Source organism: Hyperolius riggenbachi, chromosome 2 (assembly GCF_040937935.1).
Source record: "Hyperolius riggenbachi isolate aHypRig1 chromosome 2, aHypRig1.pri, whole genome shotgun sequence".
NCBI classification, from domain to species: Eukaryota; Metazoa; Chordata; class Amphibia; order Anura; family Hyperoliidae; genus Hyperolius; species Hyperolius riggenbachi.
In genome coordinates, this window is record NC_090647.1 from 301,279,563 (window position 1) to 301,302,607 (window position 23,045).

The window sequence follows — 23,045 nt, forward strand, 5'->3', positions numbered from 1 at the left end:
TCTTGAGAGGACAAAGCCCAGGGTTATCCTCGTTAGTATAGTGGTCAGTATCCCCGCCTGTCACGCGGGAGACTGGGGTTCAATTCCCCGACGGGGAGGCAGCTTTTGCTTCTTAAACTTTGTTTATCTCCATGTGTCTAGCCTAGGAATAACGTTTGTTCAGCCCTTTCACTAACATTTTCCAGCCCCCTTGCTGGTGGTGGAGACTCACAGTGCCATGGCCGGTTAGCTCAGTTGGTTAGAGCGTGGTGCTAATAATGCCAAGGTCGTGGGTTCGATCCCCGTACACAGGTGTGCGCTTAGACTTTTCACTCTGCCTGTCTGGGCACTGTGAAAGCAGTCGTTGCTTCTGCACTGGAGATCACTGACCCTCTTTCCATCAGTTGACTCTGCTAAAGGCAGCGAGCCCTCTGTACACCCAGGACTGTTGTCATGGTTTCAAGGAGATGAAATCGCACTCCCCCCTCATTGGAAATGTCCTTTTACATGGCATGCAAAAACAGTTACCTACTTTGCATACAACTTTGCCAACTGCTTTTTCTTTCCCAGCAATACTGCTGCTCTCCTTTCAGCTGTATGGAAATACCGTTGCTTGTCTTTTGCACCTAACACAAAATTGAAACACAATCTATTTCACAGAATAACCTCTACCCAAAAGCAAAACCAAACAAACCCTAGAGGCCACATTCAGGACAGAATGTGGCCTCGGTGACCGTTAGGAAAGGTAGTGAGCAAAAAGATCATTTCAGGATTTATGGAAACAAATCACTACTAGTTGTAATTGGCTACTGGATTCCAGCCTGGCTACATGGAAAGCACTACTGCCCTACTTCTGTGACTGAAGATACAGTTTAAAGGAAACCTGAACTGGAAAGACTGTGGGAGGTGCTTTTGAAGAGTAGCCTTTGAATTTGCTAGTTGGTTGGTTTTGTCCATCTCTGTGTTCTTGAGAGGACAAAGCCCATTGTTATCCTCGTTAGTATAGTGGTCAGTATCCCCGCTTGTCACGTGGGAGACCGGGGTTCAATTCCCCGACGGGGAGGCAGCTTTTGCTTCTTAAACTTTGTTTATCTCCATGTGTCTAGCCTAGGAATAACGTTTGTTCAGCCCTTTCACTAACATTTTCCAGCCCCCTTGCTGGTGGTGGAGACTCACAGTGCCATGGCTGGTTAGCTCAGTTGGTTAGAGCGTGGTGCTAATAACGCCAAGGTTGTGGGTTCGATCCCCGTACGGGCCACAGGTGTGCGCTTAGACTTTTCACTCTGCCTGTCTGGGCACTGTGAAAGCAGTCGTTGCTTCTGCACTGGAGATCACTGACCCTCTTTCCATCAGTTGACTCTGCTAAAGGCAGCGAGCCCTCTGTACACCCAGGACTGTTGTCATGGTTTCAAGGAGATGAAATCGCACTCCCCCCTCATTGGAAATGTCCTTTTACATGGCATGCAAAAACAGTTACCTACTTTGCATACAACTTTGCCAACTGCTTTTTCTTTCCCAGCAATACTGCTGCTCTCCTTTCAGCTGTATGGAAATACCGTTGCTTGTCTTTTGCACCTAACACAAAATTGAAACACAATCTATTTCACAGAATAACCTCTACCCAAAATCAAAACCAAACAAACCCTAGAGGCCACATTCAGGACAGAATGTGGCCTCGGTGACCGTTAGGAAAGGTAGTGAGCAAAAAGATCATTTCAGGATTTATGGAAACAAATCACTACTAGTTGTAATTGGCTACTGGATTCCAGCCTGGCTACATGGAAAGCACTACTGCCCTACTTCTGTGACTGAAGATACAGTTTAAAGGAAACCTGAACTGGAAAGACTGTGGGAGGTGCTTTTGAAGAGTAGCCTTTGAATTTGCTAGTTGGTTGGTTTTGTCCATCTCTGTGTTCTTGAGAAGACAAAGCCCAGGGTTATCCTCGTTAGTATAGTGGTCAGTATCCCCGCCTGTCACGCGGGAGACCGGGGTTCAATTCCCCGACGGGGAGGCAGCTTTTGCTTCTTAAACTTTGTTTATCTCCATGTGTCTAGCCTAGGAATAACGTTTGTTCAGCCCTTTCACTAACATTTTCCAGCCCCCTTGCTGGTGGTGGAGACTCACAGTGCCATGGCCGGTTAGCTCAGTTGGTTAGAGCGTGGTGCTAATAACGCCAAGGTCGTGGGTTCGATCCCCGTACGGGCCACAGGTGTGCGCTTAGACTTTTCACTCTGCCTGTCTGGGCACTGTGAAAGCAGTCGTTGCTTCCGCACTGGAGATCACTGACCCTCTTTCCATCAGTTGACTCTGCTAAAGGCAGCGAGCCCTCTGTACACCCAGGACTGTTGTCATGGTTTCAAGGAGATGAAATCGCACTCCCCCCTCATTGGAAATGTCCTTTTACATGGCATGCAAAAACAGTTACCTACTTTGCATACAACTTTGCCAACTGCTTTTTCTTTCCCAGCAATACTGCTGCTCTCCTTTCAGCTGTATGGAAATACCGTTGCTTGTCTTTTGCACCTAACACAAAATTGAAACACAATCTATTTCACAGAATAACCTCTACCCAAAAGCAAAACCAAACAAACCCTAGAGGCCACATTCAGGACAGAATGTGGCCTCGGTGACCGTTAGGAAAGGTAGTGAGCAAAAAGATCATTTCAGGATTTATGGAAACAAATCACTACTAGTTGTAATTGGCTACTGGATTCCAGCCTGGCTACATGGAAAGCACTACTGCCCTACTTCTGTGACTGAAGATACAGTTTAAAGGAAACTTGAACTGGAAAGACTGTGGGAGGTGCTTTTGAAGAGTAGCCTTTGAATTTGCTAGTTGGTTGGTTTTGTCCATCTGTGTGTTCTTGAGAGGACAAAGCCCAGGGTTATCCTCGTTAGTATAGTGGTCAGTATCCCCGCCTGTCACGCGGGAGACCGGGGTTCAATTCCCCGACGGGGAGGCAGCTTTTGCGTCTTAAACTTTGTTTATCTCCATGTGTCTAGCCTAGGAATAACGTTTGTTCAGCCCTTTCACTAACATTTTCCAGCCCCCTTGCTGGTGGTGGAGACTCACAGTGCCATGGCCGGTTAGCTCAGTTGGTTAGAATGTGGTGCTAATAACGCCAAGGTTGTGGGTTTGATCCCCGTACGGGCCACAGGTGTGCGCTTAGACTTTTCACTCTGCCTGTCTGGGCACTGTGAAAGCAGTCGTTGCTTCTGCACTGGAGATCACTGACCCTCTTTCCATCAGTTGACTCTGCTAAAGGCAGCGAGCCCTCTGTACACCCAGGACTGTTGTCATGGTTTCAAGGAGATGAAATCGCACTCCCCCCTCATTGGAAATGTCCTTTTACATGGCATGCAAAAACAGTTACCTACTTTGCATACAACTTTGCCAACTGCTTTTTCTTTCCCAGCAATACTGCTGCTCTCCTTTCAGCTGTATGGAAATACCGTTGCTTGTCTTTTGCACCTAACACAAAATTGAAACACAATCTATTTCACAGAATAACCTCTACCCAAAAGCAAAACCAAACAAACCCTAGAGGCCACATTCAGGACAGAATGTGGCCTCGGTGACCGTTAGGAAAGGTAGTGAGCAAAAAGATCATTTCAGGATTTATGGAAACAAATCACTACTAGTTGTAATTGGCTACTGGATTCCAGCCTGGCTACATGGAAAGCACTACTGCCCTACTTCTGTGACTGAAGATACAGTTTAAAGGAAACCTGAACTGGAAAGACTGTGGGAGGTCCTTTTGAAGAGTAGCCTTTGAATTTGCTAGTTGGTTGGTTTTGTCCATCTCTGTGTTCTTGAGAGGACAAAGCCCAGGGTTATCCTCGTTAGTATAGTGGTCAGTATCCCCGCCTGTCACGCGGGAGACCGGGGTTCAATTCCCCGACGGGGAGGCAGCTGTTGCTTCTTAAACTTTGTTTATCTCCATGTGTCTAGCCTAGGAATAACGTTTGTTCAGCCCTTTCACTAACATTTTCCAGCCCCCTTGCTGGTGGTGGAGACTCACAGTGCCATGGCCGGTTAGCTCAGTTGGTTAGAGCGTGGTGCTAATAACGCCAAGGTCGTGGGTTTGATCCCCGTACGGGCCACAGGTGTGCGCTTAGACTTTTCACTCTGCCTGTCTGGGCACTGTGAAAGCAGTCGTTGCTTCTGCACTGGAGATCACTGACCCTCTTTCCATCAGTTGACTCTGCTAAAGGCAGCGAGCCCTCTGTACACCCAGGACTGTTGTCATGGTTTCAAGGAGATGAAATCGCACTCCCCCCTCATTGGAAATGTCCTTTTACATGGCATGCAAAAACAGTTACCTACTTTGCATACAACTTTGCCAACTGCTTTTTCTTTCCCAGCAATACTGCTGCTCTCCTTTCAGCTGTATGGAAATACCGTTGCTTGTCTTTTGCACCTAACACAAAATTGAAACACAATCTATTTCACAGAATAACCTCTACCCAAAAGCAAAACCAAACAAACCCTAGAGGCCACATTCAGGACAGAATGTGGCCTCGGTGACCGTTAGGAAAGGTAGTGAGCAAAAAGATCATTTCAGGATTTATGGAAACAAATCACTACTAGTTGTAATTGGCTACTGGATTCCAGCCTGGCTACATGGAAAGCACTACTGCCCTACTTCTGTGACTGAAGATACAGTTTAAAGGAAACCTGAACTGGAAAGACTGTGGGAGGTGCTTTTGAAGAGTAGCCTTTGAATTTGCTAGTTGGTTGGTTTTGTCCATCTCTGTGTTCTTGAGAGGACAAAGCCTATTGTTATCCTCGTTAGTATAGTGGTCAGTATCCCCGCCTGTCACGTGGGAGACCGGGGTTCAATTCCCCGACGGGGAGGCAGCTTTTGCTTCTTAAACTTTGTTTATCTCCATGTGTCTAGCCTAGGAATAACGTTTGTTCAGCCCTTTCACTAACATTTTCCAGCCCCCTTGCTGGTGGTGGAGACTCACAGTGCCATGGCTGGTTAGCTCAGTTGGTTAGAGCGTGGTGCTAATAACGCCAAGGTTGTGGGTTCGATCCCCGTACGGGCCACAGGTGTGCGCTTAGACTTTTCACTCTGCCTGTCTGGGCACTGTGAAAGCAGTCGTTGCTTCTGCACTGGAGATCACTGACCCTCTTTCCATCAGTTGACTCTGCTAAAGGCAGCGAGCCCTCTGTACACCCAGGACTGTTGTCATGGTTTCAAGGAGATGAAATCGCACTCCCCCCTCATTGGAAATGTCCTTTTACATGGCATGCAAAAACAGTTACCTACTTTGCATACAACTTTGCCAACTGCTTTTTCTTTCCCAGCAATACTGCTGCTCTCCTTTCAGCTGTATGGAAATACCGTTGCTTGTCTTTTGCACCTAACACAAAATTGAAACACAATCTATTTCACAGAATAACCTCTACCCAAAAGCAAAACCAAACAAACCCTAGAGGCCACATTCAGGACAGAATGTGGCCTCGGTGACCGTTAGGAAAGGTAGTGAGCAAAAAGATCATTTCAGGATTTATGGAAACAAATCACTACTAGTTGTAATTGGCTACTGGATTCCAGCCTGGCTACATGGAAAGCACTACTGCCCTACTTCTGTGACTGAAGATACAGTTTAAAGGAAACCTGAACTGGAAAGACTGTGGGAGGTGCTTTTGAAGAGTAGCCTTTGAATTTGCTAGTTGGTTGGTTTTGTCCATCTCTGTGTTCTTGAGAGGACAAAGCCCAGGGTTATCCTCGTTAGTATAGTGGTCAGTATCCCCGCCTGTCACGTGGGAGACCGGGGTTCAATTCCCCGACGGGGAGGCAGCTTTTGCTTCTTAAACTTTGTTTATCTCCATGTGTCTAGCCTAGGAATAACGTTTGTTCAGCCCTTTCACTAACATTTTCCAGCCCCCTTGCTGGTGGTGGAGACTCACAGTGCCATGGCCGGTTAGCTCAGTTGGTTAGAGCGCGGTGCTAATAATGCCAAGGTCGCGGGTTCGATCCCCGTACGGGCCACAGGTGTGCGCTTAGACTTTTCACTCTGCCTGTCTGGGCACTGTGAAAGCAGTCGTTGCTTCCACACTCGAGATCACTGACCCTCTTTCCATCAGTTGACTCTGCTAAAGGCAGCGAGCCCTCTGTACACCCAGGACTGTTGTCATGGTTTCAAGGAGATGAAATCGCACTTCCCCCTCATTGGAAATGTCCTTTTACATGGCATGCAAAAACAGTTACCTACTTTGCATACAACTTTGCCAACTGCTTTTTCTTTCCCAGCAATACTGCTGCTCTCCTTTCAGCTGTATGGAAATACCGTTGCTTGTCTTTTGCACCTAACACAAAATTGAAACACAATCTATTTCACAGAATAACCTCTACCCAAAAGCAAAACCAAACAAACCCTAGAGGCCACATTCAGGACAGAATGTGGCCTCGGTGACCGTTAGGAAAGGTAGTGAGCAAAAAGATCATTTCAGGATTTATGGAAACAAATCACTACTAGTTGTAATTGGCTACTGGATTCCAGCCTGGCTACATGGAAAGCACTACTGCCCTACTTCTGTGACTGAAGATACAGTTTAAAGGAAACCTGAACTGGAAAGACTGTGGGAGGTGCTTTTGAAGAGTAGCCTTTGAATTTGCTAGTTGGTTGGTTTTGTCCATCTCTGTGTTCTTGAGAGGACAAAGCCCAGGGTTATCCTCGTTAGTATAGTGGTCAGTATCCCCGCCTGTCACGTGGGAGACCGGGGTTCAATTCCCCGACGGGGAGGCAGCTTTTGCTTCTTAAACTTTGTTTATCTCCATGTGTCTAGCCTAGGAATAACGTTTGTTCAGCCCTTTCACTAACATTTTCCAGCCCCCTTGCTGGTGGTGGAGACTCACAGTGCCATGGCCGGTTAGCTCAGTTGGTTAGAGCGTGGTGCTAATAACGCCAAGGTTGTGGGTTCGATCCCCGTACGGGCCACAGGTGTGCGCTTAGACTTTTCACTCTGCCTGTCTGGGCACTGTGAAAGCAGTCGTTGCTTCTGCACTGGAGATCACTGACCCTCTTTCCATCAGTTGACTCTGCTAAAGGCAGCGAGCCCTCTGTACACCCAGGACTGTTGTCATGGTTTCAAGGAGATGAAATCGCACTCCCCCCTCATTGGAAATGTCCTTTTACATGGCATGCAAAAACAGTTACCTACTTTGCATACAACTTTGCCAACTGCTTTTTCTTTCCCAGCAATACTGCTGCTCTCCTTTCAGCTGTATGGAAATACCGTTGCTTGTCTTTTGCACCTAACACAAAATTGAAACACAATCTATTTCACAGAATAACCTCTACCCAAAAGCAAAACCAAACAAACCCTAGAGGCCACATTCAGGACAGAATGTGGCCTCGGTGACCGTTAGGAAAGGTAGTGAGCAAAAAGATCATTTCAGGATTTATGGAAACAAATCACTACTAGTTGTAATTGGCTACTGGATTCCAGCCTGGCTACATGGAAAGCACTACTGCCCTACTTCTGTGACTGAAGATACAGTTTAAAGGAAACCTGAACTGGAAAGACTGTGGGAGGTGCTTTTGAAGAGTAGCCTTTGAATTTGCTAGTTGGTTGGTTTTGTCCATCTCTGTGTTCTTGAGAGGACAAAGCCCAGGGTTATCCTTGTTAGTATAGTGGTCAGTATCCCCGCCTGTCACGCGGGAGACCGGGGTTCAATTCCCCGACGGGGAGGCAGCTTTTGCTTCTTAAACTTTGTTTATCTCCATGTGTCTAGCCTAGGAATAACGTTTGTTCAGCCCTTTCACTAACATTTTCCAGCCCCCTTGCTGGTGGTGGAGACTCACAGTGCCATGGCCGGTTAGCTCAGTTGGTTAGAGCGTGGTGCTAATAACGCCAAGGTCGCGGGTTCGATCCCCGTACGGGCCACAGGTGTGCGCTTAGACTTTTCACTCTGCCTGTCTGGGCACTGTGAAAGCAGTCGTTGCTTCTGCACTGGAGATCACTGACCCTCTTTCCATCAGTTGACTCTGCTAAAGGCAGCGAGCCCTCTGTACACCCAGGACTGTTGTCATGGTTTCAAGGAGATGAAATCGCACTCCCCCCTCATTGGAAATGTCCTTTTACATGGCATGCAAAAACAGTTACCTACTTTGCATACAACTTTGCCAACTGCTTTTTCTTTCCCAGCAATACTGCTGCTCTCCTTTCAGCTGTATGGAAATACCGTTGCTTGTCTTTTGCACCTAACACAAAATTGAAACACAATCTATTTCACAGAATAACCTCTACCCAAAAGCAAAACCAAACAAACCCTAGAGGCCACATTCAGGACAGAATGTGGCCTCGGTGACCGTTAGGAAAGGTAGTGAGCAAAAAGATCATTTCAGGATTTATGGAAACAAATCACTACTAGTTGTAATTGGCTACTGGATTCCAGCCTGGCTACATGGAAAGCACTACTGCCCTACTTCTGTGACTGAAGATACAGTTTAAAGGAAACCTGAACTGGAAAGACTGTGGGAGGTGCTTTTGAAGAGTAGCCTTTGAATTTGCTAGTTGGTTGGTTTGGTCCATCTCTGTGTTCTTGAGAGGACAAAGCCCAGGGTTATCCTCGTTAGTATAGTGGTCAGTATCCCCGCCTGTCACGCGGGAGACCGGGGTTCAATTCCCCGACGGGGAGGCAGCTTTTGCTTCTTAAACTTTGTTTATCTCCATGTGTCTAGCCTAGGAATAACGTTTGTTCAGCCCTTTCACTAACATTTTCCAGCCCCCTTGCTGGTGGTGGAGACTCACAGTGCCATGGCCGGTTAGCTCAGTTGGTTAGAGCGTGGTGCTAATAACGCCAAGGTCGCGGGTTCGATCCCCGTACGGGCCACAGGTGTGCGCTTAGACTTTTCACTCTGCCTGTCTGGGCACTGTGAAAGCAGTCGTTGCTTCCGCACTGGAGATCACTGACCCTCTTTCCATCAGTTGACTCTGCTAAAGGCAGCGAGCCCTCTGTACACCCAGGACTGTTGTCATGGTTTCAAGGAGATGAAATCGCACTCCCCCCTCATTGGAAATGTCCTTTTACATGGCATGCAAAAACAGTTACCTACTTTGCATACAACTTTGCCAACTGCTTTTTCTTTCCCAGCAATACTGCTGCTCTCCTTTCAGCTGTATGGAAATACCGTTGCTTGTCTTTTGCACCTAACACAAAATTGAAACACAATCTATTTCACAGAATAACCTCTACCCAAAAGCAAAACCAAACAAACCCTAGAGGCCACATTCAGTACAGAATGTGGCCTCGGTGACCGTTAGGAAAGGTAGTGAGCAAAAAGATCATTTCAGGATTTATGGAAACAAATCACTACTAGTTGTAATTGGCTACTGGATTCCAGCCTGGCTACATGGAAAGCACTACTGCCCTACTTCTGTGACTGAAGATACAGTTTAAAGGAAACCTGAACTGGAAAGACTGTGGGAGGTGCTTTTGAAGAGTAGCCTTTGAATTTGCTAGTTGGTTGGTTTGGTCCATCTCTGTGTTCTTGAGAGGACAAAGCCCAGGGTTATCCTCGTTAGTATAGTGGTCAGTATCCCTGCCTGTCACGCGGGAGACCGGGGTTCAATTCCCCGATGGGGAGGCAGCTTTTGCTTCTTAAACTTTGTTTATCTCCATGTGTCTAGCCTAGGAATAACGTTTGTTCAGCCCTTTCACTAACATTTTCCAGCCCCCTTGCTGGTGGTGGAGACTCGCAGTGCCATGGCCGGTTAGCTCAGTTGGTTAGAGCGTGGTGCTAATAACGCGAAGGTCGCGGGTTCGATCCCTGTACGGGCCACAGGTGTGCGCTTAGACCTTTCACTCTGCCTGTCTGGGCACTGTGAAAGCAGTCGTTGCTTCTGCACTGGAGATCACTGACCCTCTTTCCATCAGTTGACTCTGCTAAAGGCAGCGAGCCCTCTGTACACCCAGGACTGTTGTCATGGTTTCAAGGAGATGAAATCGCACTCCCCCCTCATTGGAAATGTCCTTTTACATGGCATGCAAAAACAGTTACCTACTTTGCATACAACTTTGCCAACTGCTTTTTCTTTCCCAGCAATACTGCTGCTCTCCTTTCAGCTGTATGGAAATACCGTTGCTTGTCTTTTGCACCTAACACAAAATTGAAACACAATCTATTTCACAGAATAACCTCTACCCAAAAGCAAAACCAAACAAACCCTAGAGGCCACATTCAGGACAGAATGTGGCCTCGGTGACCGTTAGGAAAGGTAGTGAGCAAAAAGATCATTTCAGGATTTATGGAAACAAATCACTACTAGTTGTAATTGGCTACTGGATTCCAGCCTGGCTACATGGAAAGCACTACTGCCCTACTTCTGTGACTGAAGATACAGTTTAAAGGAAACCTGAACTGGAAAGACTGTGGGAGGTGCTTTTGAAGAGTAGCCTTTGAATTTGCTAGTTGGTTGGTTTTGTCCATCTCTGTGTTCTTGAGAGGACAAAGCCCAGGGTTATCCTCGTTAGTATAGTGGTCAGTATCCCCGCCTGTCACGCGGGAGACCGGGGTTCAATTCCCCGACGGGGAGGCAGCTTTTGCTTCTTAAACTTTGTTTATCTCCATGTGTCTAGCCTAGGAATAACGTTTGTTCAGCCCTTTCACTAACATTTTCCAGCCCCCTTGCTGGTGGTGGAGACTCACAGTGCCATGGCCGGTTAGCTCAGTTGGTTAGAGCGTGGTGCTAATAACGCCAAGGTCGCGGGTTCGATCCCCGTACGGGCCACAGGTGTGCGCTTAGACTTTTCACTCTGCCTGTCTGGGCACTGTGAAAGCAGTCGTTGCTTCCGCACTGGAGATCACTGACCCTCTTTCCATCAGTTGACTCTGCTAAAGGCAGCGAGCCCTCTGTACACCCAGGACTGTTGTCATGGTTTCAAGGAGATGAAATCGCACTCCCCCCTCATTGGAAATGTCCTTTTACATGGCATGCAAAAACAGTTACCTACTTTGCATACAACTTTGCCAACTGCTTTTTCTTTCCCAGCAATACTGCTGCTCTCCTTTCAGCTGTATGGAAATACCGTTGCTTGTCTTTTGCACCTAACACAAAATTGAAACACAATCTATTTCACAGAATAACCTCTACCCAAAAGCAAAACCAAACAAACCCTAGAGGCCACATTCAGGACAGAATGTGGCCTCGGTGACCGTTAGGAAAGGTAGTGAGCAAAAAGATCATTTCAGGATTTATGGAAACAAATCACTACTAGTTGTAATTGGCTACTGGATTCCAGCCTGGCTACATGGAAAGCACTACTGCCCTACTTCTGTGACTGAAGATACAGTTTAAAGGAAACCTGAACTGGAAAGACTGTGGGAGGTGCTTTTGAAGAGTAGCCTTTGAATTTGCTAGTTGGTTGGTTTTGTCCATCTCTGTGTTCTTGAGAGGACAAAGCCCAGGGTTATCCTCGTTAGTATAGTGGTCACTATCCCCGCCTGTCACGCGGGAGACCGGGGTTCAATTCCCCGACGGGGAGGCAGCTTTTGCTTTTTAAACTTTGTTTATCTCCATGTGTCTAGCCTAGGAATAACGTTTGTTCAGCCCTTTCACTAACATTTTCCAGCCCCCTTGCTGGTGGTGGAGACTCACAGTGCCATGGCCGGTTAGCTCAGTTGGTTAGAGCGTGGTGCTAATAACGCCAAGGTCGCGGGTTCGATCCCCGTACGGGCCACAGGTGTGCGCTTAGACTTTTCACTCTGCCTGTCTGGGCACTGTGAAAGCAGTCGTTGCTTCCGCACTGGAGATCACTGACCCTCTTTCCATCAGTTGACTCTGCTAAAGGCAGCGAGCCCTCTGTACACCCAGGACTGTTGTCATGGTTTCAAGGAGATGAAATCGCACTCCCCCCTCATTGGAAATGTCCTTTTACATGGCATGCAAAAACAGTTACCTACTTTGCATACAACTTTGCCAACTGCTTTTTCTTTCCCAGCAATACTGCTGCTCTCCTTTCAGCTGTATGGAAATACCGTTGCTTGTCTTTTGCACCTAACACAAAATTGAAACACAATCTATTTCACAGAATAACCTCTACCCAAAAGCAAAACCAAACAAACCCTAGAGGCCACATTCAGGACAGAATGTGGCCTCGGTGACCGTTAGGAAAGGTAGTGAGCAAAAAGATCATTTCAGGATTTATGGAAACAAATCACTACTAGTTGTAATTGGCTACTGGATTCCAGCCTGGCTACATGGAAAGCACTACTGCCCTACTTCTGTGACTGAAGATACAGTTTAAAGGAAACCTGAACTGGAAAGACTGTGGGAGGTGCTTTTGAAGAGTAGCCTTTGAATTTGCTAGTTGGTTGGTTTTGTCCATCTCTGTGTTCTTGAGAGGACAAAGCCCAGGGTTATCCTCGTTAGTATAGTGGTCAGTATCCCCGCCTGTCACGCGGGAGACCGGGGTTCAATTCCCCGACAGGGAGGCAGCTTTTGCTTCTTAAACTTTGTTTATCTCCATGTGTCTAGCCTAGGAATAACGTTTGTTCAGCCCTTTCACTAACATTTTCCAGCCCCCTTGCTGGTGGTGGAGACTCACAGTGCCATGGCCGGTTAGCTCAGTTGGTTAGAGCGTGGTGCTAATAACGCCAAGGTTGCGGGTTCGATCCCCGTACGGGCCACAGGTGTGCGCTTAGACTTTTCACTCTGCCTGTCTGGGCACTGTGAAAGCAGTCGTTGCTTCTGCACTGGAGATCACTGACCCTCTTTCCATCAGTTGACTCTGCTAAAGGCAGCGAGCCCTCTGTACACCCAGGACTGTTGTCATGGTTTCAAGGAGATGAAATCGCACTCCCCCCTCATTGGAAATGTCCTTTTACATGGCATGCAAAAACAGTTACCTACTTTGCATACAACTTTGCCAACTGCTTTTTCTTTCCCAGCAATACTGCTGCTCTCCTTTCAGCTGTATGGAAATACCGTTGCTTGTCTTTTGCACCTAACACAAAATTGAAACACAATCTATTTCACAGAATAACCTCTACCCAAAAGCAAAACCAAACAAACCCTAGAGGCCACATTCAGGACAGAATGTGGCCTCGGTGACCGTTAGGAAAGGTAGTTGTCACAGACCGCTAGGCCGGTCTGCGGATGGGGTAAATCGATCAGCGTCAGAAATCCTCTTACACGGTCATTTGTTCATCACGAAGGGTAACCCGCATTCGCAATTTGATGAACTGACTCGCGAAGGGAGCGTTCTGATACCAACCGAATCACTCCACGCACATATACAATTCAAAGATCTGCCACCAAGCGAGTTACACAGCCCGCTACTGTAATTTTACTAGGACTTCGAGAACACTTTAGTAACCCCTAGCAGTATGCAAGAATCTGGGCCAGATCGTTATGTCTGGGCCGGGTTCTCGCATACGGGTTATAAATGTATACTTCTATTAAACACAGGGTAGCGAGTTCAGGAGAATAGGTACGATTGTGTATGTTCAGCAACAGGTCATAACCGCTAAACGATTTTTAAACGTTTAATAACACAAATGCATTACATACAGTTATATACACCTATTAACTTATAAAACACAGAGCTTAAAAATAAAAGGAATAAAACAGAAAGTTCTTACTTAGTTAGCTGAGCAGTCCATTTGAAGCATGAAGAAAATAGTCCAGTTTAAACGTAGGCATTCAGCTTGAAAGTCCTTTGTACACAACATGCGCCCGGTTCTTCCGTGAGCACATGTCTGGACTTCCCTAGTCGATGTAAATTGAAGAACTGGGTGGAGTTCCTTGCAAACGCTTTTTACTGACCAGAGTTTTGGGGCGGTCACTACCTGGAAAATAGGTGTGTTTGAGGCAGGGTTACCTCCTAGCAGTCCGGTTACCACCCACAGACTTGGAGCAAGGAATGTACCAATTATTAATAATTTGTGTAATTCCGCCCCAGATGGGTGCATCGCAGATCCGAGACCATATTCATAAGCAGCATGCGACTCTGTATTAAATGAGACTATACACGCCTAGTCTAACGAATTTGCTCTACGCATGCCGGATAAAGCGGTTTCTCAATTGATTCCTGATAGCTAGAGAATGATAATTCATGTGAATTATAGAACTGATTTCTGGGCATCAGGAAATGTGTTTGTTGTCTTTCTGTGCCAAACCCATCTTGAATTATTAATAAAGTAAAGGTTCTCATTGTGTGAAGCTATGAGCTTGGAGGGAAATTTGAAGTTCAACCAGTTTCAGCTGGTTTGGTGGAACATGAGCTATGTGACCAAATGCTGCTCCCCCAGGTGGTCTGGCCACTTGTGAATTCTTTCCTGACCTCAACAGGATGTGGGGGAGGTTACTGTACTCAGTAAGAGAGAGGGAAATTGACATCTATTGTGTAATTACCCAAGACTGACAGGAACTGTGCACGATTATGCGAAAGTCGATGGCGCTAGCGCACGGCTTTTCCGTAATGTTCGTCACAGTAGTGAGCAAAAAGATCATTTCAGGATTTATGGAAACAAATCACTACTAGTTGTAATTGGCTACTGGATTCCAGCCTGGCTACATGGAAAGCACTACTGCCCTACTTCTGTGACTGAAGATACAGTTTAAAGGAAACCTGAGCTGGAAAGACTGTGGGAGGTGCTTTTGAAGAGTAGCCTTTGAATTTGCTAGTTGGTTGTTTTTGTCCATCTCTGTGTTCTTGAGAGGACAAAGCCCAGGGTTATCCTCGTTAGTATAGTGGTCAGTATCCCCGCCTGTCACGCGGGAGACCGGGGTTCAATTCCCTGACGGGGAGGCAGCTTTTGCTTCTTAAACTTTGTTTATCTCCATGTGTCTAGCCTAGGAATAACGTTTGTTCAGCCCTTTCACTAACATTTTCCAGCCCCCTTGCTGGTGGGGGAGACTCACAGTGCCATGGCCGGTTAGCTCAGTTGGTTAGAGCGTGGTGCTAATAACGCCAAGGTCGTGGGTTCGATCCCCGTACGGGCCACAGGTGTGCGCTTAGACTTTTCACTCTGCCTGTCTGGGCACTGTGAAAGCAGTCGTTGCTTCTGCACTGGAGATCACTGACCCTCTTTCCATCAGTTGACTCTGCTAAAGGCAGCGAACCCTCTGTACACCCAGGACTGTTGTCATGGTTTCAAGGAGATGAAATCGCACTCCCCCCTCATTGGAAATGTCCTTTTACATGGCATGCAAAAACAGTTACCTACTTTGCATACAACTTTGCCAACTGCTTTTTCTTTCCCAGCAATACTGCTGCTCTCCTTTCAGCTGTATGGAAATACCGTTGCTTGTCTTTTGCACCTAACACAAAATTGAAACACAATCTATTTCACAGAATAACCTCTACCCAAAAGCAAAACCAAACAAACCCTAGAGGCCACATTCAGGACAGAATGTGGCCTCGGTGACCGTTAGGAAAGGTAGTGAGCAAAAAGATCATTTCAGGATTTATGGAAACAAATCACTACTAGTTGTAATTGGCTACTGGATTCCAGCCTGGCTACATGGAAAGCACTACTGCCCTACTTCTGTGACTGAAGATACAGTTTAAAGGAAACCTGAACTGGAAAGACTGTGGGAGGTGCTTTTGAAGAGTAGCCTTTGAATTTGCTAGTTGGTTGGTTTTGTCCATCTCTGTGTTCTTGAGAGGACAAAGCCCAGGGTTATCCTCGTTAGTATAGTGGTCAGTATCCCCGCCTGTCACGCGGGAGACCGGGGTTCAATTCCCCAACGGGGAGGCAGCTTTTGCTTCTTAAACTTTGTTTATCTCCATGTGTCTAGCCTAGGAATAACGTTTGTTCAGCCCTTTCACTAACATTTTCCAGCCCCCTTGCTGGTGGTGGAGACTCGCAGTGCCATGGCCGGTTAGCTCAGTTGGTTAGAGCGTGGTGCTAATAATGCCAAGGTCGCGGGTTCGATCCCCGTACGGGCCACAGGTGTGCGCTTAGACTTTTCACTCTGCCTGTCTGGGCACTGTGAAAGCAGTCGTTGCTTCTGCACTGGAGATCACTGACCCTCTTTCCATCAGTTGACTCTGCTAAAGGCAGCGAGCCCTCTGTACACCCAGGACTGTTGTCATGGTTTCAAGGAGATGAAATCGCACTCCCCCCTCATTGGAAATGTCCTTTTACATGGCATGCAAAAACAGTTACCTACTTTGCATACAACTTTGCCAACTGCTTTTTCTTTCCCAGCAATACTGCTGCTCTCCTTTCAGCTGTATGGAAATACCGTTGCTTGTCTTTTGCACCTAACACAAAATTGAAACACAATCTATTTCACAGAATAACCTCTACCCAAAAGCAAAACCAAACAAACCCTAGAGGCCACATTCAGGACAGAATGTGGCCTCGGTGACCGTTAGGAAAGGTAGTGAGCAAACAGATCATTTCAGGATTTATGGAAACAAATCACTACTAGTTGTAATTGGCTACTGGATTCCAGCCTGGCTACATGGAAAGCACTACTGCCCTACTTCTGTGACTGAAGATACAGTTTAAAGGAAACCTGAACTGGAAAGACTGTGGGAGGTGCTTTTGAAGAGTAGCCTTTGAATTTGCTAGTTGGTTGGTTTTGTCCATCTCTGTGTTCTTGAGAGGACAAAGCCCAGGGTTATCCTCGTTAGTATAGTGGTCAGTATCCCCCGCCTGTCACGCGGGAGACCGGGGTTCAATTCCCCGACGGGGAGGCAGCTTTTGCTTCTTAAACTTTGTTTATCTCCATGTGTCTAGCCTAGGAATAACGTTTGTTCAGCCCTTTCACTAACATTTTCCAGCCCCCTTGCTGGTGGTGGAGACTCGCAGTGCCATGGCCGGTTAGCTCAGTTGGTTAGAGCGTGGTGCTAATAACGCCAAGGTCGTGGGTTCGATCCCCGTACGGGCCACAGGTGTGCGCTTAGACTTTTCACTCTGCCTGTCTGGGCACTGTGAAAGCAGTCGTTGCTTCTGCACTGGAGATCACTGACCCTCTTTCCATCAGTTGACTCTGCTAAAGGCAGTGAGCCCTCTGTACACCCAGGACTGTTGTCATGGTTTCAAGGAGATGAAATCGCACTCCCCCCTCATTGGAAATGTCCTTTTACATGGCATGCAAAAACAGTTACCTACTTTGCATACAACTTTGCCAACTGCTTTTTCTTTCCCAGCAATACTGCTGCTCTCCTTTCAGCTGTATGGAAATACAGTTGCTTGTCTTTTGCACCTAACACAAAATTGAAACACAATCTATTTCACAGAATAACCTCTACCCAAAAGCAAAACCAAACAAACCCTAGAGGCCACATTCAGGACAGAATGTGGCCTCGGTGACCGTTAGGAAAGGTAGTGAGCAAAAAGATCATTTCAGGATTTATGGAAACAAATCACTACTAGTTGTAATTGGCTACTGGATTCCAGCCTGGCTACATGGAAAGCACTACTGCCCTACTTCTGTGACTGAAGATACAGTTTAAAGGAAACCTGAACTGGAAAGACTGTGGGAGGTGCTTTTGAAGAGTAGCCTTTGAATTTGCTAGTTGGTTGGTTTTGTCCATCTCTGTGTTCTTGAGAGGACAAAGCCCAGGGTTATCCTCGTTAGTATAGTGGTCAGTATCCCCGCCTGTCACGCGGGAGACCGGGGTTCAATTCCCCGACGGGGAGGCAGCTTTTGCTTCTTAAACTTTGTTTATCTCCATGTGTCTAGCCTAGGAATAACGTTTGTTCAGCCCTTTCACTAACATTTTCCAGCCCCCTTGCTGGTGGTGGAGACTCACAGTGCCATGGCCGGTTAGCTCAGTTGGTTAGAGCGTGGTGCTAATAACGCCAAGGTCGCGGGTTCGATCCCCGTACGGGCCACAGGTGTGCGCTTAGACTTTTCACTCTGCCTGTCTGGGCACTGTGAAAGCAGTCGTTGCTTCCGCACTGGAGATCACTGACCCTCTTTCCATCAGTTGACTCTGCTAAAGGCAGCGAGCCCTCTGTACACCCAGGACTGTTGTCATGGTTTCAAGGAGATGAAATCGCACTCCCCCCTCATTGGAAATGTCCTTTTACATGGCATGCAAAAACAGTTACCTACTTTGCATACAACTTTGCCAACTGCTTTTTCTTTCCCAGCAATACTGCTGCTCTCCTTTCAGCTGTATGGAAATACCGTTGCTTGTCTTTTGCACCTAACACAAAATTGAAACACAATCTATTTCACAGAATAACCTCTACCCAAAAGCAAAACCAAACAAACCCTAGAGGCCACATTCAGGACAGAATGTGGCCTCGGTGACCGTTAGGAAAGGTAGTGAGCAAAAAGATCATTTCAGGATTTATGGAAACAAATCACTACTAGTTGTAATTGGCTACTGGATTCCAGCCTGGCTACATGGAAAGCACTACTGCCCTACTTCTGTGACTGAAGATACAGTTTAAAGGAAACCTGAACTGGAAAGACTGTGGGAGGTGCTTTTGAAGAGTAGCCTTTGAATTTGCTAGTTGGTTGGTTTTGTCCATCTCTGTGTTCTTGAGAGGACAAAGCCCAGGGTTATCCTCGTTAGTATAGTGGTCACTATCCCCGCCTGTCACGCGGGAGACCGGGGTTCAATTCCCCGACGGGGAGGCAGCTTTTGCTTTTTAAACTTTGTTTATCTCCATGTGTCTAGCCTAGGAATAACGTTTGTTCAGCCCTTTCACTAACATTTTCCAGCCCCCTTGCTGGTGGTGGAGACTCACAGTGCCATGGCCGGTTAGCTCAGTTGGTTAGAGCGTGGTGCTAATAACGCCAAGGTCGCGGGTTCGATCCCCGTACGGGCCACAGGTGTGCGCTTAGACTTTTCACTCTGCCTGTCTGGGCACTGTGAAAGCAGTCGTTGCTTCCGCACTGGAGATCACTGACCCTCTTTCCATCAGTTGACTCTGCTAAAGGCAGCGAGCCCTCTGTACACCCAGGACTGTTGTCATGGTTTCAAGGAGATGAAATCGCACTCCCCCCTCATTGGAAATGTCCTTTTACATGGCATGCAAAAACAGTTACCTACTTTGCATACAACTTTGCCAACTGCTTTTTCTTTCCCAGCAATACTGCTGCTCTCCTTTCAGCTGTATGGAAATACCGTTGCTTGTCTTTTGCACCTAACACAAAATTGAAACACAATCTATTTCACAGAATAACCTCTACCCAAAAGCAAAACCAAACAAACCCTAGAGGCCACATTCAGGACAGAATGTGGCCTCGGTGACCGTTAGGAAAGGTAGTGAGCAAAAAGATCATTTCAGGATTTATGGAAACAAATCACTACTAGTTGTAATTGGCTACTGGATTCCAGCCTGGCTACATGGAAAGCACTACTGCCCTACTTCTGTGACTGAAGATACAGTTTAAAGGAAACCTGAACTGGAAAGACTGTGGGAGGTGCTTTTGAAGAGTAGCCTTTGAATTTGCTAGTTGGTTGGTTTTGTCCATCTCTGTGTTCTTGAGAGGACAAAGCCCAGGGTTATCCTCGTTAGTATAGTGGTCAGTATCCCCGCCTGTCACGCGGGAGACCGGGGTTCAATTCCCCGACAGGGAGGCAGCTTTTGCTTCTTAAACTTTGTTTATCTCCATGTGTCTAGCCTAGGAATAACGTTTGTTCAGCCCTTTCACTAACATTTTCCAGCCCCCTTGCTGGTGGTGGAGACTCACAGTGCCATGGCCGGTTAGCTCAGTTGGTTAGAGCGTGGTGCTAATAACGCCAAGGTTGCGGGTTCGATCCCCGTACGGGCCACAGGTGTGCGCTTAGACTTTTCACTCTGCCTGTCTGGGCACTGTGAAAGCAGTCGTTGCTTCTGCACTGGAGATCACTGACCCTCTTTCCATCAGTTGACTCTGCTAAAGGCAGCGAGCCCTCTGTACACCCAGGACTGTTGTCATGGTTTCAAGGAGATGAAATCGCACTCCCCCCTCATTGGAAATGTCCTTTTACATGGCATGCAAAAACAGTTACCTACTTTGCATACAACTTTGCCAACTGCTTTTTCTTTCCCAGCAATACTGCTGCTCTCCTTTCAGCTGTATGGAAATACCGTTGCTTGTCTTTTGCACCTAACACAAAATTGAAACACAATCTATTTCACAGAATAACCTCTACCCAAAAGCAAAACCAAACAAACCCTAGAGGCCACATTCAGGACAGAATGTGGCCTCGGTGACCGTTAGGAAAGGTAGTTGTCACAGACCGCTAGGCCGGTCTGCGGATGGGGTAAATCGATCAGCGTCAGAAATCCTCTTACACGGTCATTTGTTCATCACGAAGGGTAACCCGCATTCGCAATTTGATGAACTGACTCGCGAAGGGAGCGTTCTGATACCAACCGAATCACTCCACGCACATATACAATTCAAAGATCTGCCACCAAGCGAGTTACACAGCCCGCTACTGTAATTTTACTAGGACTTCGAGAACACTTTAGTAACCCCTAGCAGTATGCAAGAATCTGGGCCAGATCGTTATGTCTGGGCCGGGTTCTCGCATACGGGTTATAAATGTATACTTCTATTAAACACAGGGTAGCGAGTTCAGGAGAATAGGTACGATTGTGTATGTTCAGCAACAGGTCATAACCGCTAAACGATTTTTAAACGTTTAATAACACAAATGCATTACATACAGTTATATACACCTATTAACTTATAAAACACAGAGCTTAAAAATAAAAGGAATAAAACAGAAAGTTCTTACTTAGTTAGCTGAGCAGTCCATTTGAAGCATGAAGAAAATAGTCCAGTTTAAACGTAGGCATTCAGCTTGAAAGTCCTTTGTACACAACATGCGCCCGGTTCTTCCGTGAGCACATGTCTGGACTTCCCTAGTCGATGTAAATTGAAGAACTGGGTGGAGTTCCTTGCAAACGCTTTTTACTGACCAGAGTTTTGGGGCGGTCACTACCTGGAAAATAGGTGTGTTTGAGGCAGGGTTACCTCCTAGCAGTCCGGTTACCACCCACAGACTTGGAGCAAGGAATGTACCAATTATTAATAATTTGTGTAATTCCGCCCCAGATGGGTGCATCGCAGATCCGAGACCATATTCATAAGCAGCATGCGACTCTGTATTAAATGAGACTATACACGCCTAGTCTAACGAATTTGCTCTACGCATGCCGGATAAAGCGGTTTCTCAATTGATTCCTGATAGCTAGAGAATGATAATTCATGTGAATTATAGAACTGATTTCTGGGCATCAGGAAATGTGTTTGTTGTCTTTCTGTGCCAAACCCATCTTGAATTATTAATAAAGTAAAGGTTCTCATTGTGTGAAGCTATGAGCTTGGAGGGAAATTTGAAGTTCAACCAGTTTCAGCTGGTTTGGTGGAACATGAGCTATGTGACCAAATGCTGCTCCCCCAGGTGGTCTGGCCACTTGTGAATTCTTTCCTGACCTCAACAGGATGTGGGGGAGGTTACTGTACTCAGTAAGAGAGAGGGAAATTGACATCTATTGTGTAATTACCCAAGACTGACAGGAACTGTGCACGATTATGCGAAAGTCGATGGCGCTAGCGCACGGCTTTTCCGTAATGTTCGTCACAGTAGTGAGCAAAAAGATCATTTCAGGATTTATGGAAACAAATCACTACTAGTTGTAATTGGCTACTGGATTCCAGCCTGGCTACATGGAAAGCACTACTGCCCTACTTCTGTGACTGAAGATACAGTTTAAAGGAAACCTGAGCTGGAAAGACTGTGGGAGGTGCTTTTGAAGAGTAGCCTTTGAATTTGCTAGTTGGTTGTTTTTGTCCATCTCTGTGTTCTTGAGAGGACAAAGCCCAGGGTTATCCTCGTTAGTATAGTGGTCAGTATCCCCGCCTGTCACGCGGGAGACCGGGGTTCAATTCCCTGACGGGGAGGCAGCTTTTGCTTCTTAAACTTTGTTTATCTCCATGTGTCTAGCCTAGGAATAACGTTTGTTCAGCCCTTTCACTAACATTTTCCAGCCCCCTTGCTGGTGGGGGAGACTCACAGTGCCATGGCCGGTTAGCTCAGTTGGTTAGAGCGTGGTGCTAATAACGCCAAGGTCGTGGGTTCGATCCCCGTACGGGCCACAGGTGTGCGCTTAGACTTTTCACTCTGCCTGTCTGGGCACTGTGAAAGCAGTCGTTGCTTCTGCACTGGAGATCACTGACCCTCTTTCCATCAGTTGACTCTGCTAAAGGCAGCGAACCCTCTGTACACCCAGGACTGTTGTCATGGTTTCAAGGAGATGAAATCGCACTCCCCCCTCATTGGAAATGTCCTTTTACATGGCATGCAAAAACAGTTACCTACTTTGCATACAACTTTGCCAACTGCTTTTTCTTTCCCAGCAATACTGCTGCTCTCCTTTCAGCTGTATGGAAATACCGTTGCTTGTCTTTTGCACCTAACACAAAATTGAAACACAATCTATTTCACAGAATAACCTCTACCCAAAAGCAAAACCAAACAAACCCTAGAGGCCACATTCAGGACAGAATGTGGCCTCGGTGACCGTTAGGAAAGGTAGTGAGCAAAAAGATCATTTCAGGATTTATGGAAACAAATCACTACTAGTTGTAATTGGCTACTGGATTCCAGCCTGGCTACATGGAAAGCACTACTGCCCTACTTCTGTGACTGAAGATACAGTTTAAAGGAAACCTGAACTGGAAAGACTGTGGGAGGTGCTTTTGAAGAGTAGCCTTTGAATTTGCTAGTTGGTTGGTTTTGTCCATCTCTGTGTTCTTGAGAGGACAAAGCCCAGGGTTATCCTCGTTAGTATAGTGGTCAGTATCCCCGCCTGTCACGCGGGAGACCGGGGTTCAATTCCCCAACGGGGAGGCAGCTTTTGCTTCTTAAACTTTGTTTATCTCCATGTGTCTAGCCTAGGAATAACGTTTGTTCAGCCCTTTCACTAACATTTTCCAGCCCCCTTGCTGGTGGTGGAGACTCGCAGTGCCATGGCCGGTTAGCTCAGTTGGTTAGAGCGTGGTGCTAATAATGCCAAGGTCGCGGGTTCGATCCCCGTACGGGCCACAGGTGTGCGCTTAGACTTTTCACTCTGCCTGTCTGGGCACTGTGAAAGCAGTCGTTGCTTCTGCACTGGAGATCACTGACCCTCTTTC

At 46.8% G+C, this 23,045-nt stretch overlaps 44 non-coding genes across 44 annotated transcripts; all 44 read left to right on the forward strand.

Annotated features, from left to right (window-relative positions):
* The first annotated feature begins 26 nt into the window (after positions 1-26).
* Positions 27-98, forward strand: TRNAD-GUC (transfer RNA aspartic acid (anticodon GUC)). The gene has a single exon. It is a non-coding gene; the product is annotated as a tRNA-Asp (tRNA).
* A 121-nt stretch (positions 99-219) lies between these two features.
* On the forward strand, positions 220-298 carry TRNAI-AAU (transfer RNA isoleucine (anticodon AAU)). Its single transcript has one exon. It is a non-coding gene; the product is annotated as a tRNA-Ile (tRNA).
* Positions 299-970: 672 nt separating this feature from the next.
* Positions 971-1,042, forward strand: TRNAD-GUC (transfer RNA aspartic acid (anticodon GUC)). Its single transcript has one exon. It is a non-coding gene; the product is annotated as a tRNA-Asp (tRNA).
* A 121-nt stretch (positions 1,043-1,163) lies between these two features.
* On the forward strand, positions 1,164-1,237 carry TRNAI-AAU (transfer RNA isoleucine (anticodon AAU)). The gene has a single exon. It is a non-coding gene; the product is annotated as a tRNA-Ile (tRNA).
* A 682-nt stretch (positions 1,238-1,919) lies between these two features.
* On the forward strand, positions 1,920-1,991 carry TRNAD-GUC (transfer RNA aspartic acid (anticodon GUC)). Its single transcript has one exon. It is a non-coding gene; the product is annotated as a tRNA-Asp (tRNA).
* A 121-nt stretch (positions 1,992-2,112) lies between these two features.
* On the forward strand, positions 2,113-2,186 carry TRNAI-AAU (transfer RNA isoleucine (anticodon AAU)). The gene has a single exon. It is a non-coding gene; the product is annotated as a tRNA-Ile (tRNA).
* Positions 2,187-2,868: 682 nt separating this feature from the next.
* Positions 2,869-2,940, forward strand: TRNAD-GUC (transfer RNA aspartic acid (anticodon GUC)). Its single transcript has one exon. It is a non-coding gene; the product is annotated as a tRNA-Asp (tRNA).
* Positions 2,941-3,061: 121 nt separating this feature from the next.
* Positions 3,062-3,135, forward strand: TRNAI-AAU (transfer RNA isoleucine (anticodon AAU)). Its single transcript has one exon. It is a non-coding gene; the product is annotated as a tRNA-Ile (tRNA).
* Positions 3,136-3,817: 682 nt separating this feature from the next.
* On the forward strand, positions 3,818-3,889 carry TRNAD-GUC (transfer RNA aspartic acid (anticodon GUC)). The gene has a single exon. It is a non-coding gene; the product is annotated as a tRNA-Asp (tRNA).
* Positions 3,890-4,010: 121 nt separating this feature from the next.
* Positions 4,011-4,084, forward strand: TRNAI-AAU (transfer RNA isoleucine (anticodon AAU)). Its single transcript has one exon. It is a non-coding gene; the product is annotated as a tRNA-Ile (tRNA).
* Positions 4,085-4,766: 682 nt separating this feature from the next.
* TRNAD-GUC (transfer RNA aspartic acid (anticodon GUC)) lies at positions 4,767-4,838 on the forward strand. The gene has a single exon. It is a non-coding gene; the product is annotated as a tRNA-Asp (tRNA).
* A 121-nt stretch (positions 4,839-4,959) lies between these two features.
* Positions 4,960-5,033, forward strand: TRNAI-AAU (transfer RNA isoleucine (anticodon AAU)). Its single transcript has one exon. It is a non-coding gene; the product is annotated as a tRNA-Ile (tRNA).
* A 682-nt stretch (positions 5,034-5,715) lies between these two features.
* On the forward strand, positions 5,716-5,787 carry TRNAD-GUC (transfer RNA aspartic acid (anticodon GUC)). Its single transcript has one exon. It is a non-coding gene; the product is annotated as a tRNA-Asp (tRNA).
* Positions 5,788-5,908: 121 nt separating this feature from the next.
* Positions 5,909-5,982, forward strand: TRNAI-AAU (transfer RNA isoleucine (anticodon AAU)). Its single transcript has one exon. It is a non-coding gene; the product is annotated as a tRNA-Ile (tRNA).
* Positions 5,983-6,664: 682 nt separating this feature from the next.
* Positions 6,665-6,736, forward strand: TRNAD-GUC (transfer RNA aspartic acid (anticodon GUC)). Its single transcript has one exon. It is a non-coding gene; the product is annotated as a tRNA-Asp (tRNA).
* A 121-nt stretch (positions 6,737-6,857) lies between these two features.
* TRNAI-AAU (transfer RNA isoleucine (anticodon AAU)) lies at positions 6,858-6,931 on the forward strand. Its single transcript has one exon. It is a non-coding gene; the product is annotated as a tRNA-Ile (tRNA).
* Positions 6,932-7,613: 682 nt separating this feature from the next.
* On the forward strand, positions 7,614-7,685 carry TRNAD-GUC (transfer RNA aspartic acid (anticodon GUC)). The gene has a single exon. It is a non-coding gene; the product is annotated as a tRNA-Asp (tRNA).
* Positions 7,686-7,806: 121 nt separating this feature from the next.
* TRNAI-AAU (transfer RNA isoleucine (anticodon AAU)) lies at positions 7,807-7,880 on the forward strand. The gene has a single exon. It is a non-coding gene; the product is annotated as a tRNA-Ile (tRNA).
* A 682-nt stretch (positions 7,881-8,562) lies between these two features.
* Positions 8,563-8,634, forward strand: TRNAD-GUC (transfer RNA aspartic acid (anticodon GUC)). Its single transcript has one exon. It is a non-coding gene; the product is annotated as a tRNA-Asp (tRNA).
* Positions 8,635-8,755: 121 nt separating this feature from the next.
* On the forward strand, positions 8,756-8,829 carry TRNAI-AAU (transfer RNA isoleucine (anticodon AAU)). Its single transcript has one exon. It is a non-coding gene; the product is annotated as a tRNA-Ile (tRNA).
* A 682-nt stretch (positions 8,830-9,511) lies between these two features.
* On the forward strand, positions 9,512-9,583 carry TRNAD-GUC (transfer RNA aspartic acid (anticodon GUC)). Its single transcript has one exon. It is a non-coding gene; the product is annotated as a tRNA-Asp (tRNA).
* A 121-nt stretch (positions 9,584-9,704) lies between these two features.
* On the forward strand, positions 9,705-9,778 carry TRNAI-AAU (transfer RNA isoleucine (anticodon AAU)). The gene has a single exon. It is a non-coding gene; the product is annotated as a tRNA-Ile (tRNA).
* A 682-nt stretch (positions 9,779-10,460) lies between these two features.
* Positions 10,461-10,532, forward strand: TRNAD-GUC (transfer RNA aspartic acid (anticodon GUC)). Its single transcript has one exon. It is a non-coding gene; the product is annotated as a tRNA-Asp (tRNA).
* Positions 10,533-10,653: 121 nt separating this feature from the next.
* On the forward strand, positions 10,654-10,727 carry TRNAI-AAU (transfer RNA isoleucine (anticodon AAU)). Its single transcript has one exon. It is a non-coding gene; the product is annotated as a tRNA-Ile (tRNA).
* A 682-nt stretch (positions 10,728-11,409) lies between these two features.
* On the forward strand, positions 11,410-11,481 carry TRNAD-GUC (transfer RNA aspartic acid (anticodon GUC)). Its single transcript has one exon. It is a non-coding gene; the product is annotated as a tRNA-Asp (tRNA).
* Positions 11,482-11,602: 121 nt separating this feature from the next.
* TRNAI-AAU (transfer RNA isoleucine (anticodon AAU)) lies at positions 11,603-11,676 on the forward strand. Its single transcript has one exon. It is a non-coding gene; the product is annotated as a tRNA-Ile (tRNA).
* A 682-nt stretch (positions 11,677-12,358) lies between these two features.
* On the forward strand, positions 12,359-12,430 carry TRNAD-GUC (transfer RNA aspartic acid (anticodon GUC)). The gene has a single exon. It is a non-coding gene; the product is annotated as a tRNA-Asp (tRNA).
* Positions 12,431-12,551: 121 nt separating this feature from the next.
* TRNAI-AAU (transfer RNA isoleucine (anticodon AAU)) lies at positions 12,552-12,625 on the forward strand. The gene has a single exon. It is a non-coding gene; the product is annotated as a tRNA-Ile (tRNA).
* Positions 12,626-14,676: 2,051 nt separating this feature from the next.
* Positions 14,677-14,748, forward strand: TRNAD-GUC (transfer RNA aspartic acid (anticodon GUC)). The gene has a single exon. It is a non-coding gene; the product is annotated as a tRNA-Asp (tRNA).
* A 121-nt stretch (positions 14,749-14,869) lies between these two features.
* Positions 14,870-14,943, forward strand: TRNAI-AAU (transfer RNA isoleucine (anticodon AAU)). Its single transcript has one exon. It is a non-coding gene; the product is annotated as a tRNA-Ile (tRNA).
* A 682-nt stretch (positions 14,944-15,625) lies between these two features.
* TRNAD-GUC (transfer RNA aspartic acid (anticodon GUC)) lies at positions 15,626-15,697 on the forward strand. The gene has a single exon. It is a non-coding gene; the product is annotated as a tRNA-Asp (tRNA).
* Positions 15,698-15,818: 121 nt separating this feature from the next.
* TRNAI-AAU (transfer RNA isoleucine (anticodon AAU)) lies at positions 15,819-15,892 on the forward strand. Its single transcript has one exon. It is a non-coding gene; the product is annotated as a tRNA-Ile (tRNA).
* Positions 15,893-16,574: 682 nt separating this feature from the next.
* Positions 16,575-16,647, forward strand: TRNAD-GUC (transfer RNA aspartic acid (anticodon GUC)). The gene has a single exon. It is a non-coding gene; the product is annotated as a tRNA-Asp (tRNA).
* A 121-nt stretch (positions 16,648-16,768) lies between these two features.
* On the forward strand, positions 16,769-16,842 carry TRNAI-AAU (transfer RNA isoleucine (anticodon AAU)). Its single transcript has one exon. It is a non-coding gene; the product is annotated as a tRNA-Ile (tRNA).
* A 682-nt stretch (positions 16,843-17,524) lies between these two features.
* TRNAD-GUC (transfer RNA aspartic acid (anticodon GUC)) lies at positions 17,525-17,596 on the forward strand. The gene has a single exon. It is a non-coding gene; the product is annotated as a tRNA-Asp (tRNA).
* A 121-nt stretch (positions 17,597-17,717) lies between these two features.
* Positions 17,718-17,791, forward strand: TRNAI-AAU (transfer RNA isoleucine (anticodon AAU)). Its single transcript has one exon. It is a non-coding gene; the product is annotated as a tRNA-Ile (tRNA).
* Positions 17,792-18,473: 682 nt separating this feature from the next.
* On the forward strand, positions 18,474-18,545 carry TRNAD-GUC (transfer RNA aspartic acid (anticodon GUC)). Its single transcript has one exon. It is a non-coding gene; the product is annotated as a tRNA-Asp (tRNA).
* A 121-nt stretch (positions 18,546-18,666) lies between these two features.
* TRNAI-AAU (transfer RNA isoleucine (anticodon AAU)) lies at positions 18,667-18,740 on the forward strand. The gene has a single exon. It is a non-coding gene; the product is annotated as a tRNA-Ile (tRNA).
* Positions 18,741-19,422: 682 nt separating this feature from the next.
* Positions 19,423-19,494, forward strand: TRNAD-GUC (transfer RNA aspartic acid (anticodon GUC)). Its single transcript has one exon. It is a non-coding gene; the product is annotated as a tRNA-Asp (tRNA).
* A 121-nt stretch (positions 19,495-19,615) lies between these two features.
* On the forward strand, positions 19,616-19,689 carry TRNAI-AAU (transfer RNA isoleucine (anticodon AAU)). Its single transcript has one exon. It is a non-coding gene; the product is annotated as a tRNA-Ile (tRNA).
* A 2,051-nt stretch (positions 19,690-21,740) lies between these two features.
* Positions 21,741-21,812, forward strand: TRNAD-GUC (transfer RNA aspartic acid (anticodon GUC)). Its single transcript has one exon. It is a non-coding gene; the product is annotated as a tRNA-Asp (tRNA).
* A 121-nt stretch (positions 21,813-21,933) lies between these two features.
* Positions 21,934-22,007, forward strand: TRNAI-AAU (transfer RNA isoleucine (anticodon AAU)). Its single transcript has one exon. It is a non-coding gene; the product is annotated as a tRNA-Ile (tRNA).
* Positions 22,008-22,689: 682 nt separating this feature from the next.
* On the forward strand, positions 22,690-22,761 carry TRNAD-GUC (transfer RNA aspartic acid (anticodon GUC)). Its single transcript has one exon. It is a non-coding gene; the product is annotated as a tRNA-Asp (tRNA).
* A 121-nt stretch (positions 22,762-22,882) lies between these two features.
* TRNAI-AAU (transfer RNA isoleucine (anticodon AAU)) lies at positions 22,883-22,956 on the forward strand. The gene has a single exon. It is a non-coding gene; the product is annotated as a tRNA-Ile (tRNA).
* Positions 22,957-23,045: the final 89 nt, after the last annotated feature.